The 13,286-nt window shown below is 42.5% G+C and overlaps 1 long non-coding RNA gene across 1 annotated transcript in view; it reads left to right on the plus strand.

The window, feature by feature from the left end:
- The first annotated feature begins 2,132 nt into the window (after positions 1 to 2,132).
- The window catches only part of LOC125738948 (uncharacterized), a 53,147-nt gene continuing 41,993 nt past the window's right edge, over positions 2,133 to 13,286 (plus strand). The window contains exon 1 of the long non-coding RNA XR_007396941.1: positions 2,133 to 2,261. This is a non-coding gene — a long non-coding RNA (uncharacterized LOC125738948). The remainder of the gene's footprint in view (positions 2,262 to 13,286) is intronic.

Below are 13,286 nucleotides of genomic sequence, written 5' to 3' on the forward strand. Positions count from 1 at the left end.
GGGCGGTACGAAGCGTAGACGAAGCAAAAAGCCAATCGGCGTCGGGTAAAGCAGACTCCTGACGTCAGTCTTACCACATTCTTTAATTTAATCCGGTCGTAAACAAGGACGACGGAACAATTGTATATAAAGAATCATGACGTTTCAGAATTGCATCATTAGCAAATGTAATGAAAGAAACAGGAAAAAAGAAGAAAGCACAGAAAGTCACATCCCTGTTATAACCCACACATTCACACGACAGTGAATATATTTTCGGGAACGCTAGCCTTATTACTATTTGAACATCCAATATTGTAAAGTGAAAGACCATTGTGGCTGATAGATCACCTTGTATAAACATACTTCCCATTGGCGCTGAGCTATAATAGGAATGGTTGTAATAAACAGGATGAAATAGTGTTCAATAGAGCTCAATTTGCAGAGAGGTATATCTATATTATCAGCCTAATATAAAGGAATTCGATGTGTAAAAATTACGAGTTTATTTTCTGTGCAGTAATTGCTGGGTTGTCGCGTTATTTGACAGCGCAACAATTAACTAACCGCCAGTACTATTGTTGCTGAAACACAAGCTGTCACGACCCTATAAACAAACTGATATAATCCCAGATTGAAGTTATCTGAAATTCACATTTTCAGAGTTCTTTGCATTGTTCTTCCATTGTGTGCAATAATCCAGGCTACTTACGTATTAAATCCCACTATGCTGTTGGCCACCATTAATATCAGTATTTTGTGAGTCTTTCGATCGAGTTGAATAATTCCATATATTAACTGTACGTGGTCTATTATACATTCAATTATATATTGTAAATGAAGACGTACAGATGCCCCCCATCTGCAGGTACTCTAGTTCCGGCTTTCTGCAGTAGGCTGTGTGTCACATTCATTGGAGCAGAACGTGGTTGACGTGTGATACGTGTCTCCGCGTGCTGAATGGAAATGCCATACGGAGTTCCCATGCATTTCTCCCCGCGGCCGCCAGCTGTGACATCTTCCGATCCCTAAATCTAGCCTCACACCCCCGACCGGCCGATACGTCTTTATAAACCTTTAAAACACCATTTTGATTACTCATTGGCCAAGACATAAGACTGTCGGTGTATTGTGCAAATGCGTAATTGAAACCAGTTTTTATATTTGATCTTTCTCCTAGCGATTGAAACTGGACATCAGAATTTCCACGTGTTTAGGTAAGATGGCAAAAATGGAAAGGACGTCTCACTACTTCTGAGCAAATAAAGCGGCTGGTGGGATTCATGGAATAACACGCCATTTAGGTCTGTCTGCGCAGGCATCCCCTAATAATACGTGTCATCAGTCAAAGTAGAGAAACCAAACTCCCTGGAAATAGCAACTTGATGTCGGTACAAGAGAAAACCTAAGTGTTAGTCATATTTGGGTTTTTTCCCCTCAGGAGTAAAACCGAGTGATAATAGGCTATTACGTGTATTTAATTATATAATTCAATTATTCATTATTTTTCCATTTGATATCAATCGCGGTGAGACGATTTCCTGGTAGGTTTTCAATGGGTGGCATCCAGAGCAGGTCTCATTCAGCGCGCGCAGCGTGTCCTACGTCCCGTCCTTCTGGAGGCAGAAGCCACTTAACTACATTTGTACAATTATAGATATGGCTGGTTCAAGAAATTGATCCTCTGCAGGCTAGGATCAAAAGATCAAGAATCTAATTAGGCTAAATATGGCATTATAATGATGGTCATTACTTTATTCCAGTGTTCCCGGAAATAATCTATCTACAGTGTAATTATTTTCTTCTAAATAAATGAATAAATAGACGAATAAATGAATAAAACAAACACCGTAATGTAACTCGCGCCATTGCGTGCATCTCAGGTGTGTGAATTTGGGAGAAAGATCAGCATGCAAACTAGAAACGACAAAAAAAGAAAAATGAATCCAAGTAGTTCAGTAGGACACAGCCCTGACTCAGTTGTGACGAAAGATACGCTTCGAAAGCGTGCCGCTCGATCCCTTTTATTGTTATTTATTGGGTTTTACCGTTTTTTTGTTTAGAAAGTGGGAAACGGGCGCCACCTCGTGGCTGCGTTTTAGAAGTACAGGGTTTAAAAGTTCAGCAGCAACGAGACGCGCAGCGCCGCAGCGGCCAATCAGATCACAGCGGCACAAAACTTTGTAAACAACAGTTCTGCACGCTGCTCAGAAAAGACGCGTTTTAACGGGATTGTATAACTGCACTAGGACGCCCGGGTGGGACGGTCCTGCGCTTTCAAGGTTTGCACTCTTTTTCATTATTTACGACTTTACATACGCTGGGTGAACGACGATTTATGATATTTGCGGTCCGACACCCATTGTTGCTTCTGCTGAATCCAAGAGTAAGTAGGATGTTGTTAAACATCCGGGACGGTCAAGACAGAGAGAGTATGGTTATGTAAGTATTTTACAACACAGGGACACGCGATTTTATCCATTAGTCCGTCGTTGACATTTATCATGGATCCCGCCGCCTTCCGCGAACCAGATCAGCTACGAGGAACCGTTTAGTGTAACGTTGTTGCGTAACAATTCCGCATTGGTGTTATATTCCGAAAATAACTATAGAAATCTGTCATATTCTGAAAAATCCTGAATACGGAGTTATAGAAACCAGTCGTTGGTCTTTCACCACTCACTTCAACTAAAATACATTTTAAAATGAAAACATGTAGCTTACTGTATAGTTTTACTGTATACAACACATGAAACTCATAACGTGGTCGACAATGATTTGTCTCTACGCGTGTTATATATTAATGCTAATATTACTTGATGAATTGTTTATTTGTATTCGAGTATTAACGCTGGTAATCTGTATTTATGTGTGTATATGGGAGTAACTAACGTTACTACAGTGTTTTTTGTCGGGAAATTATATTTCCTTAGCCCGTTATACGTTTATTGTGACTAATGTAAGTTTTTTCTTTTACCGCTTTGTAAATCTCAGATTAGGGCTATACTGTGTTTTGTGTATTTTCCTTATGCGATGTAAGTCATTACAGGTATTTCCTGTCACAAGTACCGACTGTGATTCAGGCGTAGATGATGAGCGCGAGACACATTGCAGTTACTTTTATGGAAAACGACTACGTCCAAAACTTATTAAACCAAGAGATAAAAACAGTGCGCTTGAGGTGATTCATAAGTGACTAAATTCGTACCAAAACCCATGCAGTTCTAGAAACGGTTCTGCATGTTGGTAAACATTAAGTCTATTTCTCGGTTTATTCTGAATCACTTCTTCTGGGAAAAGTGACAGTGCCGGTCTGTTCCAGTGACTCCTACGATGCCGTGACTGGGCATCCCTGTTTTGTGATGTTTGATGATTGTTGCTCTCGTGATGAGAAACCATCAGCGTTTCACAGACCAGGGGGGGTTTCCCTCGAAGCAGGATTTCTTTCTTAGCCAGACAACTTGATGGATTTAAGGTAATCTAAGCTAAAGCTTCCTTTAAGGGGCTTTCTCATCATTTTTCTTAACAGAAAAGTCTAATCGCAATTCCATCAACAAAACCAATTTCGCAGCACAGTTACCAAGATAACCAAAGCTGGGTGTCATTAATCGGTTCTGGTGACCCAGTTATTTCCATCTGCAAGCTTTCCTTTGTTATTCACTGGCATCTTCGTGGAGAACAAGCAGACGCACCAGTCAGGTGTGACCTTCACAGAAAAGGGTAAATAAAGAGCTTGTCAGACAAGCCGCCTGCAGAATGGACAATGAGGTGAGCTCTTGAGGAATGGTTGTCACAGAGGGATGTCTCTCATATAATCGTCACCTGACCAGCAGGCAGATTTCCTGTCTGTTTGCAGGAGACAATCCTGTGATATAAAGGACCACTAAGAGGTCTGTTTTTAACCAATACATCTTAAAAGATGGTGTTTCCATTAATCCTACGTGAACTGTTTGGTTTTATTTTAGAGGCAATTAAAAGGAATAGCATACCATCCAATTAAGCCATTTACAGGAAGTTTGTATGTCTTGTGATGTTAAATAAAACTGTTTAATTCTCAGGAAGCTTTCTGTTGATTAATAGATTCATATCAACATATATTTCTCAGAAACAGACTGGTATTTTCCTGCATATCTCGAAATTCAGGTAACATGAGCAAACATTCTGAGAAGATCTTTTGTAAAAATGGCTTTGTTGTTCTTTACCGCTGACAGCGGACACAGTGCACTGCGTCATCAGGGCACTTGGCGTTTTCACGTGAAGAGTAGTAGTATTCTTACCAGTTTGTTTTAACTTTTAAAATGTCCTTCGTTCAGACATAAGAGAAGTTCAGCAGACTCAAAATCATTTTTCTTAGTAGATTTTATTCTAAGAATTATTCTAATGCCGGAAAGTCTTGGCTGGGTGGGGGGCGAGGGGGGGGGGGTGGGTAGGAGTTGGGTTCCCGAACAGGAAGTGACACGCTATCACAAGCTGTTTACAGGCAACTCTTTGCGGCTTAATCAAACTGCAGCAGAAGCTGTCCGACGTCATGACTTCCGGCAGCAGGTGTCAGAAAGGAACAGTTACTCAAAAAAAACAAAACAAACACCACATAACAGAGTAGCTGCCATGACAATAGCCTTCATGTCTGCTGTATGAAGAGGTTTAAATCACCTGACCTGTTTCTCATAATGAATTCTGGGTACTATTGCCATATTATAATGGTCACCAGTCACCTGTCTTTCATCCTGGCATTTACTCTGTGCTGTTTGTTCTTCAGTCGACCTCCTTTTCTTTTTGATAGTGGTAACTCATTTACCAGACTTATGTAAAGGCTGATTCTCCAACTCCTCCCAGCCGTGTAAGTACCAGTGCTGTCGGGAAATCCACCATTCTGTGCAAGTCCCGTCTTAAAATTATCGGTAATCGTTTTACAGATCTGGATCCCCAACTTGCTAGGTGTTTCGTATTAGCTTCAGGGCCTCTGCGCTAAATGTAGGACCGCGCAACATCCAAGGGACAGCCTGGCCTTTATTTTTTATTAATTACTTATATAAAATGTGCAGAGTTTGGGGTGGGGGGTGTGGGCTCATTTGTTTGCGATGGCTTCATGAATAACAATCATGCATTGTTTCTTATCGTGAGATTGGCTGAGTTTATTCACAAAAAAAAATCCAGGTCACTGGCCTAATTCCTAAAACTGTGTGGATAGTTTTTTAAACTATTTTTGCCTGTTAATAAGACATACAGAGTTAGATTGCATAAGAGAATGTTACATTTCATTTGGTAATAAAGTGTACAAAATCCTGGAAGAATACGTTGATTCCTGAAAAGGATCTAAAATTGTTAATTGCTTGTAAGCGACATTTGTGCATGTGAACATTTAAGTTTTGATGAACGCTAGTTTTGTGCGATTAATTTCATGAGAAACTACTGCCATCTGCTGGACATAGACATATTTGTAAGTAAAGCATAAACTAATACATCGGATGGGTCTGCAATATGTAATAATTAGATTTAATGTGTTATTGCATGGCAATAGAAACAAAACACGGTTCCATCAGCTACATTGACTGCACCTCCAATATTAATAATAAAACTGGAGACTCGTTTTGTGTGTTATTTTGCATAAATTGATGGATTGACCATTATCCTTCAAATGTGGCAGCGAAAGAAGTCCACTCTTTGAAAACTAAAAATTGTTTTATATGTCCGTGAGTTAAGTCATTTTACCCAGGGATGGATCGACCTTTTCAGGGGCTCTAGGGTGCCCCCACCCCCCACTAAAAAAACTGACTATCAATATCGTTTTTAAACAAGTTTCAAACTGATTTAAAGATTTATATTATTACACAATCTTGGCCTGTACAACAGAATTTAAATAGGGAACAACGGAATAAATTTAGTGACTGTGATTTTGAAAACATCTTGCATCTGTTAAACTTCTTCAGTCACAAGGTTATATCTTTATCCACTAGGCTACTCATGGCAAGTACCTTAATTGTTTGGCTTTTTCTTCCATGAGTTTATCGATTTGCACCAGTCAGATAACTGCTCTCGTTCACGCATTCCGGATTTATGAGTTGTGCATCGCCTATGCGACCGGAGAGCGTTAACCCCCATCCAGGTGATTTGTGCACTATAGTATGACATACCTTGTTTCAATCTGACTTTTAAAGCAGTAAATCAGTCTGGGCCAGGACAATGTCACCTTTTCTATATAGTGGGGTACCTGACTCAGTGTACTGAGAAGTTGATATTAGCGGGGCACAGAGAGGTTTAACGTAATAAAACGGTTCCCCTACTGGCCCAATCGCGTCATTGCATTGGGCTGCGAAGCATTTAAGGTGGACCGGAAAATCCGAAAAAGGAGCTGCGAATAAGTAGCCAACTTCAGCCTCGTGTTTATACTCCACCCCTGCAGCCGCCGGTAGATCTCGATCCACGTCACGTCAGCCGCAGACAGACCTAAGCCCAAGTCGAACGCACCCTGCTTTTCTGAGTGTAAGCAGCCAACATGTACTTCTGCGCGCAAACTGTTTAAGGCGTCGCTCGACCACCGAATATGACGTCGGCATCACAGAGATCATGAAGGACTGAACTTAATCCACATTTAACATAATTTGCGAGAAATTTAGCAGATAAACTTTAAAACACAAACGTACAATTCGTAGTATTAAAAAAAATCTTATCTTTAATACCTCGTAAATTTGCGTGTAATACCTTTTAATACTTTTTAATGGCCTTAATTTTTGCTTATGTGATTTACTACCTTTTAATATTTTTTTAAAACCCCGCGGACACCCTGTGCATAGCAGAGTCCATGGTAGCTAAACCAAACGAGCCCCTAATGTGTGTAATGTGTTATTGCTGAAAGCGCATTTCCAATCCGGCATCCCCCTCAAAATGATGCCACGCTTTCCGTTTGCGCAGCTTCCCAGGAAATTAATAAAATGTATTAGAGTGTTTGCAGATCCAAGATTCTCGTTAGGACGCACTGCCCTCTGGTGGCTGGAAGGAGTCATAACAAAGCCTAAACAGAACATGGAAAGATGGTTAGCGCTGCGTTACAACTTTTAGCCTGAAAACGCACAAATTGCGCATTTTTGAGCGTTCTGGCGCATTTTATGATTATTCTTAATGTTGAAGTGTTTATTAGAAAAATCATTTGACCAAGCTGAAATTTATCTTCACACTCTAAAGCTCGCCATCATATTTTGCATGAAATACGCAAAACTACTTATTCGCAAAGATTTGGGACATTGGTTTTTATAGCTGAAGATATAAAATTAAATCACAGTTTGTTATGAACAAATGTTGCGTCTCCATTGAAGTTGCCATTTTATTTCATTCCACAAGGTGACAGCAAAGACGTATTTCATGGCGCTGTTACGGTAAAGGAACCTGCAGTACGAGTAGGACAGGCTGGATAATACAACTGGATAACCAAGTTAGTTCTGAAGTGGAAGCCAGATTATGAAAATGATACCAATTGAAACGTCACGCCTTTTTTCTTTAAGATGCTTAAAACAGCATAACTTGCCTCAGAGAATGTGGGGAAACATCTGGTAGTTTCAGCTTGAGTACATGTAAGGTTTTGGGCAGCTAATTATACTGGCTAATAATGGCAGAGCGGGACAAATAAGATCTGACATATTATAGAGCAGAGCTTCTCAAAGTCTAGATTGATCTGCAAGTTGATACAAGCCCCGGCTGATGATGCACTTCATGATCAATATGGTTAACATAAAGTACAAAAATACAACATTGAACCACCAAATCTCACACACACACAACTCGTCACAATCACCCCCCCCCGCCGTATGACCGGATCCAGGCCAGGGGCACCAAGAGGCTGGTACAGCGCCATGGAGAACCTGTTCCTGTTCGATACACAACTACACAGCATGGGCTGCGTGACAGATGCCAGTTCACCCAGTATGCGTTTGCACTACTTGAGGAAACAGCCAGGGAGGGAATCAAACTCACAACCCTGGAGGTCTGAGGCCTTGGTGCTGGAGTCCACAAGCAGAAATTTTCTGCAACCGCTTATCCTATTCAGGGTTGGGGGGGGGGGGGGGGGAGCTGAGCCCATCCTGATGGCTACAGGCAAAAGGAAGGGGACAACCCAGTGTGGGGTGCAAACCCATCGCAGGGCACACTCACACACCATTCACTCACACAGGTACACAGCGCATTTTTGGACCATGAATTTAAAAAGTGTTCAGAGGAAACCCCACGGCGACATGGGGAGATCATGCAAACTTCATTCAGGAGTGCTGGCACAGAAACTCGAACCCTGATCCTAGAGGTGCAGGGCTAACCACTGCACCATGTGCCACCCCTGAGGTTTTCCTAAAAGCGAAGGCAAAAGCCAAAATCAAAGTACAGCAAAATAAATGCACACTCCGCGTAACAGAGAGCGCACAGTGTTTGAAAGACAGTCCCAGATACACAGCTTCCATGACAGGTGGTTTGGAGATGAGTTCTGATTCAGCTATTATGGTAAGGGGAAAACTGTAAAAGGCAGATAAAATCATATTCTGGGGTGATTGTGATGACACATCGAGAATAAACGTTAGCAACATCTGCTGCAGCAATGCTGCTTACTGGGACATCAGATGTGACCTGAACTCACATTCCAGTGAAGAGGCGAGGCAGGGCGGCTTTATTTATACAGCACATTTCATATAAAATTCCGGTAAACTGATGCCTTATTCTTACTTGAAAAGCGTCCCTTAGTCCCTTAGGGGTGTGAAGACTGATTGGAACCTGTTTGGGGTGCTACCAGAAAACAGTCAGGTTGAGAACTCAAGGCCACCTCTGAGGAACGTCCTGTCCATCCTAATCCTTCCAGAGAAAATTGGTAGCCTGAGATGAAAGAGGCAGATGGGAGAAATCCCCCCCCCCCACGTAAAAAGGCTCACACAAGGAATTGTCACACTTTAACATTTTCCTGGAGTCTGTTGGGGGTGCACTGATTGGAGCCTGGAACCAGTGGGGGTGTGACAGGGCTCTTCCGCAAGTGCCGGCTAGCCGTGTCCGGGAGATAGATGGAGCCGACTGGGAAAAGGGGCACAAGATCCGAAACAACCATATCATGACCAGCATGTAAATGCAGCTTTCTGTCACACGAACAGAAATTGGAAGTGTGTAGGCTGACAGAACATACATTTACAGTGGGCCTTAATGCTGGTGCTTCGATTCTACTCCTTGTGTGTGTGTGTGAGTGTGTGTGTGTGTGAGTATACCTATCCTTATGGAGACACGATAACGTGATATATATCAGTTTTTTCCCCCTTTCTGGTCCCCATAAGGGAAAACTTAATTTTATAAAAATCAGTGACTGCCATGAAAAAACTAAAAATGCAAAAACTCTTGTATTTTGCTTGGTTACTTATGGTTATGCTTAGAGCAGGGTGGGGGTTAAGGTTGTCATAGTTAGCATTAGCATTTTTCCCATAGAAGTGAATGAGCGGGCCCCATAAGGATAGGTATACCCAACATATGTGTGTGTGTGTGTGTGTGTGTGTGTCTGAAAGCCCCAGACAGACTGGGATCCTCTGTTCACTCTCCTCTGTCCCGCACTCCCAGTGCTCTGCACTTCACCCCGGTTTCAACCAAATGAGTCGTAAATCTGGCGGGCGGCAGCGAGAGGACACCGGGTCCCCAGGACGCCAGTTAGCCAGCTCAAAGGCTACCATTGTGCAGCAGGTCCTTCACGAGGAAGTCTCGTGTTGAATATTTTCCCTTCCCTAACGACTGAGAGACGGCAGTTAAACTGGATCAGAAACGTCAAGCGTTCCCAGCTGAGCACTGCACCATAAACTGAGTTGGAAAGAAAAAGCTGACACCCACAGACACACGCATGCATACGTACACCCACGCACACACATGCATCCGCATGCATACACACACACACGGACACACACACACACATGCATACATACATCCACGCACACACATGCATCCGCATGCATACACACACACACAGACACACACGCATCCGCGAACACACACACAGACACACACATGCATACAGACACACACACACCTGGATGTTATCAGTGCTCCATCAGTGGTTCAGCAACTTCCAAGGAACATGGGGCTGTGAAAGAACCTAAAAAACAAGTCTATGGAGACATTCGCATGCAAAGCATGACCCTGGGGGGGGGGGGTAATGAGAGATCACAATAAGTTAATATTTTTTAGTCGCTTAGTTGATAGATGGAAGAGGAACGGGTGTTTCATTGCCATTTTTACTATACAGGTATGGTTACGGTAAAGTTCCTTATTGGTAGGTTGTAAAGCAGGGCCTTTGTAGAGGAGCAGAGTCCATGTTCTCACCTCCGTCTTCCCTGAATAGGTGGCCGAATTCTGCCCAACTGGCCATCATATTTTTTTCTCTGTTATTTCAATAATTCTGGAGGCTCCCTCTACTTTTCCAATGGAGATGATAGCTAGGTCCAAATGCACGTATTCTGGCAGAAGAAGATGTGATATCATGCAGCCCTAATATATTTATGTTTATATATATATATAGAATATATCGGATCAGAGAGCATACATCAAACATCTATGTGTGCATTTAGTTGAATCTCCTTTGATCTGTTGAGTTGATCATTAACAGCTAGAAAAGTGGCAGTTTGGCTGCTGTAATTGACGCATACGATCTTTGACACGGCCGGGCTTGAGCGTGTGAAAAATACACCCTTTGTCCATCCGTTTGGGTATTTGGATTCCTGCGGCACGGGTCACCCTGCCCCCAGAATGGAGAGTGCTTTAACTTGTCAGAAGACGGGAGGTATTTAGCGATGCTTCATGCTTGTGCCTATCTTTGCCCTGTCTGTGTTGGTTCCCAAGGAAATGTGTGTGTGTGTGTGGTGGGGGGGGGGTGCTTCCCTTTGTCTGGTATTTACCGGGATTACAGCACCATATCAAGGATACACCAGAGGAATGCAGTTGGCAGATACAGGGAAGAAGGGCTTTGCATTGACTGCATGCTTTGGCTATCCAACGTCTGTCCGTATATGACATAAAGAGCACAAAAACGTAACAAACAGGAGACTTAAAAGGCCAGCCGTAAGCAATTGAGCTGCGGTGGGTTCAAGTCCTCCCATTTCCTCTCTAAAGGCTGCTGACCTCAGCTCCACAATGAAAGAATTTAGTGTCTGGCTGGTGAAGAGGTAGAGCGCCCCCTGTAGTAGGGGTAAATGCCAGCCCAATGACAAGCCTTGGGGCATCGGTGTTTGAGTGTCTGGGTCTTCTTGGTAATCCCCAAAAGACTGGCAGGTACCCTTCCACCTACTAATCTTGCCCTTCTTAGTATGTAGCTGATGATTGATGGCTTCCGAGCTTCCTGTGCCAGTTAATCATGTTATATTGATGTCCCTGGAAGGCATTATATAAGTCAGACTGAGGCATCTTCTATGCAACCAGCGATCATTGCAGACACAGGGTGTGTTACAGTATGTTCAGGTTAGGATTTCACTGCAATATAAAGGGGTTACACTTTACTTGACAGGGCACAGATTCTTAGAAGTAACCCACTTACTACTGAAGTACAAGTCACGAACAAATATAGTTTGAGCTAAAAGATGCATTGATGTTGAATAAACTTGAGATCAGTATTTCACTTACAGTATTCATTATTTGTTCCGTCAGTATTTACTTAGTAATTCATTCAGGAGTTTGTTCAGTAACCCAGAAAGAATTACAGAATTAACCGATATAGTAACAAATATAGTAACTGTTTACGATAAATTTGCATCATGATTCATTAATGATGAACAAACATGAGATCAGTATTTCATTTGTGTTGTTCATTAATTGTCCCTTCAGTTGTTCCTTCAGTAGTTCACAATGGTTTACATAATTAACAGATATAGTAATTGCTTGATAAAACGTCACAATTAATGATGAATTAACATGAGATCAGTATGTAATTAAAGACTTAATACATAAGTAATAACACAATGCTGTATAAAGTGTTACGACTGAAGACAGGGTTTTCCCAGAGAGATGGTGACCAGGCCAATCCACCTCTAAGCAGCATCACACAGTCTTTGGCCATTTCTGCACAGGATGCAGGTATTGTTCCATCTGTTAATTGTATAACCAGTCTACAATTTCAGGCAGTAAGACAAACAGCTCCTACTTTGTCTAGCATTTGGGTCCATATTGATCCTTTCCATGGATTTCCATCAGCTCTGGGGAAACTAACTGCTACTGCTTTTCTGAGGTAGCTCGTAGAGAACCACTCGTTTATGTGAAATTGGTCCATTTTCCCAAACTCCTTTTGCATTTTTTCCCTGATTAATGGTACATAGTCATGGGGGGGGGACCATGGAAATGAAATGGGGGGGGTTAATTGTGTTAAAGTAACAGCTGCTTCATGCAGACTGAAAGCCTCTTTTATGGTGATTTTGGTGACCTGTCTGCCGTCTGCAGTTTTCTACCAAGTTTAGACTTTGTCAGCAGAAGTTTAGTGAGGGTGATGGACGACGTGTGTGGGTGGACAGGGAGCCAGGAAGTCTCATACACGCTTTTTATGGGGAGCCTTCCCATTCTGGAGGGACTTCCCCAGGCGACTGGACCGGTAGCGTTCCTCTGGAGTATTGTTAATTAGTGCAGAATGGCAGCTGTGCAGCGGATGGGGGTTCTGGTCAAATGAGAAGATAGAGGAGAGAAAGGGGAAGTGCTGATGAGCAGACTGCTAAACCGACGCTCCCGTCTTAGCGGGAGGCAGGACGGCCATATTGGTGCACTCTGCTTAGATATACTAAAGAAAATAATAACTTTAGCTGTACTTTAGAGTTCCTCATTTTGACCTTATTTAATAGGTATGTGCTGATATCTTTAGTGGAGTTAAAAAATGTTATTTGAAGTCTTCTAAAGCATATTTTAAGGCTTATTAATAAATATGCAGAAACGATTAGCATCGAGATGTTTCCTTTGCATCATCTGGTAAATGAAAGTGTTTGTGAGTAAATGCATTTTCATTAACAAATGCTGGACCTCCAGTTTGGGGGGGTGTATTTTGTGTGTTCATGGCTTCTCATGGTGGATTTCATGGAGTGACCATTCGAGTGAGATTGGTTTGGCGTCCGGTGTGGTGCCTGGTTTCTCCTAGGTCTCGCTGTCCCAGGAACATGAATATTCAACACTAGAGTCACCCTGAAGAGGCTCTGACGTGGATCCCTGGTGACCTCCTGGCCCCGCAGGATGCTGGGGAAGAGGGATGCTTGACATGAACAGTTTGCTGAATTTTTCTGCCCTAGCAGAGACACTGATGACTAAAAGTTGGTTGAACCTCTTTGTGCTGTCAG

Source organism: Brienomyrus brachyistius, chromosome 3 (assembly GCF_023856365.1).
Source record: "Brienomyrus brachyistius isolate T26 chromosome 3, BBRACH_0.4, whole genome shotgun sequence".
In the NCBI taxonomy this organism is placed as follows: domain Eukaryota; kingdom Metazoa; phylum Chordata; class Actinopteri; order Osteoglossiformes; family Mormyridae; genus Brienomyrus; species Brienomyrus brachyistius.